Source organism: Gavialis gangeticus, unplaced genomic scaffold (assembly GCF_001723915.1).
Source record: "Gavialis gangeticus isolate Ggan-Ray unplaced genomic scaffold, GavGan_comp1, whole genome shotgun sequence".
NCBI classification, from domain to species: domain Eukaryota; kingdom Metazoa; phylum Chordata; order Crocodylia; family Gavialidae; genus Gavialis; species Gavialis gangeticus.
In genome coordinates, this window is record NW_017729032.1 from 48,537,813 (window position 1) to 48,543,189 (window position 5,377).

Genomic DNA, 5,377 nt, shown 5'->3' on the forward strand with positions numbered 1-5,377 from the left:
TTCTCAGACGGTAGGGCATGCCAGCTGGGCATCTGGCTGCCACCTTCCCCCCGCCCCCCCGCAGGGTGGAGCTAGTGCTGCCAGTGGCCAGTGGTGGCAGGGCCAGCTGCATCTCATGGCAGGGGCTGGGGCTGTGGAACTGGCACGGCAGGCCCTGGCTTGGGCTCCCCAAACTGCTGGTGGAGGCTGCAGCCAGGGAACTCATCAGGTTGGGCAGCTGCAAGTCTGAGGGGCCATCCTCTGGTGATGTGTTACTGTGGGTGCCAGGCTAGGGTGGCTGTGGCCTGGGTCACGGGGCATGAGGATGTTCATCAGTTGCCACATAAAGGGCATGGACTTACTGGCACTCCCCAACTGACAACTGTGGTCAGTGATGGCAACCCACTGTGCCTGCAAGGCCTTGATCTTTATGTCGCACTGCTGTACCAACTGGTTGTGCCCGCAGTTCCGCATCCAGCCTAACAGGCCCTCATAGATGTGGATGTTGGAGCACCCACCTCACTTGAACTGGTGCTACACCTTTGCTTCAGCCCACAGCACCACAAAGTCACTAGTCTCCTCTTACAATCAGTATGGGCCCTGGGTGGTGGGCACAGATGTGGGCATGGGCGTCAGCAAGGATGTTGCCATTGGAGATTCCATGCTGGCTCTCTGAGGCTCTGCACACCTGTCCCTGTGCTGCCAGGCCTGGGAAGCTGCCTGCAGTGCCCAGCACAGGGGTACAGCATGGGACTGACAGCCACGTGGCTAAGGCAATGCCCCACAACACCTGCAGGCTCAGAGCAGGCTGCTGGGGGTGGACTATGGGCACCTGGAGCTGACCCCAGCAGCCAGAAGCTGTCTGCAGCTGGGCCTGGGTGCTGGCAGGCCTGGCTGGAGCCTGCTGCAGCCTGCAGGCCTGGACAGCATGGGCCTGGCAGCCACACGGCACTAGTGGTGCCAGGGTGCAGGCAGGCTGGTAAGGCTAGCCTGCAGCCTGCCCAGAGGGACACAGGGCCTGGAGTTACCTCAGGCTGCCTGCTGGTGTGCCCCAGGGCTCAAAATGCCTGCAGGCTTTCAAAGGTCTGAGGCAGCCCAGCCCTGAGGCAGGAAAGGCTTCCAACCCAGACCCCTAGGGCTAGCTTCAGGCCATCCCCCTAGTTGCAGGTCTGATCTGGGAGCAAATTTTGTCCTGGGTCACAGCTACATGTGCATTACTGTGCAGTAACTAGTTGCATTACTGCGAATAAATTTGATACCTGCTTTTGCAAATATCAAGGGGGTTTTACTGTGCAGTAAGCATGCACACGTGTAGATGCATGTGCTTATCGTGCAGTAAACTATGCTACTGTGCTAGACATACCCAGTGAGAAGCAGATATCCCTGATGAATGGGTGGGACCCAATGTAAAGAATCTACACAGGCTAATCCACCCCCTGAGCTGGGTTAGGCTCTGTGGGAGTGCTCCATGGTTTGTATAGGAGTTGTTCTTACAACCCACCCAACACCTTAACCAGTCTGCGTGAGGGGATGGGTTTGTCCCAGGGAGCATTGATCAAAGGAGTACTGCACAAGCAAGGGTAAGAGGCAAGAACAAAAACCAGATGTCTTGCTGTGATGGCCAGTTCATTGCTCAGACCCTACTCTCATCCCAGAATCAAGGATGCAAGGAAAAATTGCACTGCAGAAAAGGGCAGAGATCACCTTGGAGTTCCACTCACAAACAGCTGCTTGCTGCTCAGATCCCTGACTTCACACTTCCAAATGATTCACTACAAGTGGGATGACTGCCACAAAGAGACACAACACTAAGGTTACCACTCCCCTGGAGCTGCACAACCATTTTGCACCTCTCACATCAACTGAGCCAGCTATATCACCAACTCCAGCATGTGAGGATGGAGGGCCACCAGCCCCTGCACCTAGAAAAAGGTGCAGAGTTATCATGGTGGGTGACTCCCTCCTTAGGGGGACAGAGGGAGCAGTCTGTCACCCTGACCCCTTAGCCCGTGAGGTCTGCTGCCTGCCTGGAGCTCATGTCCAGGATGTGACAGAGAGGTTCCCCAAACTTGTCAGGCCCTCTGACCACTGTCCAATGCTACTCATCCACGTGGGCACAAATGATATGGCATGGAGCAATCCGGGCTGGGTCATGCATGACTACGGGGCTCTGGGGCCTGGGCTCAGGGGTCTGAGGGCACAGATAGTTTTTTCATCAATCGTCCCAGTCACAGGACATGGGGTCCAGAGGGAAAGGTGCATTGGTGAGGTGAATAGAAGCCTTCGGCAATGTTGCCATCACAAGGGGTTTGGCTTCTTTGACCACAGTTCACACTTCAGAGATCAGACTGTTGGGAAGGGATGGCCTCCGCTTCATCTGGAAGGGAAAGAAGCTCTTCTCAGCTAGAATGGTTGACCTTCTTGACAGGGCTTTAAACTAAGACCACTGGGGATGGGTGGTCTATTAACAGTTCTAGCCCAGGTCATGTCAGTCACATCACTAATAATTTGGGCAGCCCAAGGGAACCTGCTCTGATGACAGCCCAAGGAAAAGTCCCACCTCACCCCATAGGGAAGCATGGGGCTTCTCATGGCAGACTTAACTGCCTATACACAAAAGTCAGGAGCTTGGGAAACAAGCAAGAGGAACTGGCTCTTCTCTTATGTGAAAATGACTATGACCCTGTAGGGATAACAGAGACCTGGTGGGACTCTACCTATGACTGGTCTGCTGTTTTGGAGGGTTATACCTTGTACAGGAAAGACCGTCTTGGCAAGAGGCATGGGGGTGTTGCTCTCTACATCAAGGATCAGTTCACTTCCCTGCAAATTGAGTTTTCTAACCATGAAGGGCGTCTTGAGACCCTCTGGGTCAAAATACGGGGAGAACATGGGGAGGGTGACATACCTGTAGGAGTCTACTACAGATCTCCCCACCAAGAAGAAGAACTTGATTGGGAATTCAATAGGGAACTGTGCGAGGCCATGTGCTTCCGATACATGATCGTCATGAGGGACTTCAACTTCCCTGACATATCTTGGGATGAGCACATGGCCAAATCTGACAGGTCGTGCAGCTTTCTTGCTTGCATTGATGACCTCTATCTAACACAGGAAGTCCATGGGCTAACTAAAGGAGAGGCATTGCTTGATCTGGTCCTGGCCAAAAGGGAGGACCTGGTGAGCGATGTGAGGATCAAGGGGAAGCTTGGTGACAGTGACCATGATTTGGTCACCTTCTCAGCTCACTGAAGAGCAGGCAAATCACTCAGTAAAACAGAAATCCTTAAGTTTGGGAAGGCTGAATTTCACAAACTCAAGAGATTCAGTAAGTCAAGCAATTAGAAGCCATACCCCCCTAGATAAGAGTGTACATGAGGAATGGTCCTCTCTCAAGAACATAATCCTTGAAGCACAGGGGAAATCCATTCCATCTCACAAGTAATGTAATCAACGGGCAAGAAAGCCCCCTTGGCTGAACAAGGAACTGTTGGACCTCATTAAACTCAAAAGAGAAGCCAACTCCAGTTGGAAAACGGGAAGCGTCACCAAAGAGGACTACTCGGGACTCACCTGCACCTGTAGGGAGTGGTCCAGAAAAGCCAAGGCACAAACTGAACTCAGGCTAGCTTCTGCAGACTAAGGACAATATAAAATCCTTCTTCAGATATGTAGGAAGTTGAAAAACGAACAAAGATAGCATCGGGCCTCTGCAGAATCAAACCGGGCAGCTGACATCTGATGCCCAAGAAAGGGCCAATCTCCTAAATGACTTTCACATCATTTTTTCACCCTCCCAAGAGGATCACACTGTCAGAAAGGACACGAACCAGCCTGGGAGTAGGTGGCAGGCCCAAAATTGATATGGATCAGATGAAGGAACACCTTGAGAAACTGGATATTCGCAAGTCCGCAGGCCCAGACGGAATGCACCTGAGAGTCTTGAAGGAGCTGGCAGACATCATTGCATCCCCCTTGGCAAAGATATTTGAAAATTTGTGGTGCTCAGGTGGGGTCCAGGAAGACTGGAAAAGAGCCAACGTGGTCCCTATCTTCAAGAAAAGGAGGAGAGATGACCCAGGGAATTATAGACCAATCAGTCTGATGTCCATCCCTGGAAAAATCCTGAAGAAAATTGTCAAGGCATCCATCAACACCAAACTAACGGAAGGCAAGTTTCTGAAGGCCAGCCAATCTCACAGCTTTGTGACTGGCAGGTCTTGTCTGACAACCTTATCTCCTTCTATGACCAGGTGACATGAGCCTGGACAAGGGAGATGACTTGGATGTCATATATCTGGATTTCAAGAAAGCCTTTGACCTAGTTCCCCACGATGTCCTCATGGCTAAGCTCGGGAACTGTGGCCTTGATCATCTTATGGTCTGATGGCTAGGTAACTGGCTATGGGGTCAGACTCAAAGAGTACTAGTTGACAGGAGCAAATCAACGTGGCACAGGGTGACCAGTGAAGTCCCTCAGGGCTCAGTACTTGGGCCAGTACTCTTTAACATCTTCATTAACGATATGGAGTCAGATGCGAACTGGCAAAGTTTGCGGATGACACCAAATTATGGGAGAGGGCAGTCACACCGCAGGACAGGCTGGAACTATAGGCTGACTTGGACACGCTCTCAAGGTGGGCTGACCAAAACTGGATGGCCTTCAATGTTGAGAAGTGTAAAGGGCTGCACCTTGGTAGGAAGAACCTTCAACGCACTTATAGACTTGACAGTGCTATGCTCACTAGCACCATGACCAAGAGAGACTTGGGGGTCCTGATTGACCACAAGATGAATATGAGTCACCAATGCGATACTGTGGCCAGCAAAGCAAACCAAACTCTGGCATGCATATACTGATGCATCTCAAGTAAAACCAGGGATGTCATCCTCCCGCTTTACTCGGCCTTGGTGAAGCCACAGTTGAAGTACTGCATCCAGTTTTGGACCCCTCACTTCAGGAGGGATGTGGAAAAACTTGAGAGTCCAGAGAGCCACTCATATGATCCAAGACCTGGAGGGCAGGCTGCACGAGGAGAGGTTGAGTGACTTGGGACTCTTCAGTCTGAGCCAGAAGGCTCAGGGAGGACTTGGTAGCAGCCTACAATTATATAAAAAGGGGTACATCAGGACCCGGGAGAACAGCTGTTCACCAGAGCTCCCTGAGAGATAACAAGGTCTAATGGCCATAAACTCCAGGAAGGCCGATTTAGACTAGACATAAGAAAAAAAAGTTCTTTATGGTGCGTGTGTCCAGTGTCTGGAACAGCCTCCCCCCAGAGGTGGTGCAAGCACCTACTCTGGACTCTTTCAAAAAACATCCGGATATTTTTCTTGCTAGGATCACTTGATCCTAGCTGACTTCCTGCCTATGGTTGGGGGCGGGGGGGGGGGGGGG

The 5,377-nt window shown here is 51.8% G+C and overlaps 1 long non-coding RNA gene across 1 annotated transcript in view; it reads right to left on the reverse strand.

Annotated features, from left to right (window-relative positions):
- Positions 1-5,377, reverse strand: part of LOC109303391 — a 178,532-nt gene that overhangs the window by 139,160 nt on the left and 33,995 nt on the right. The window lies entirely within an intron of this gene.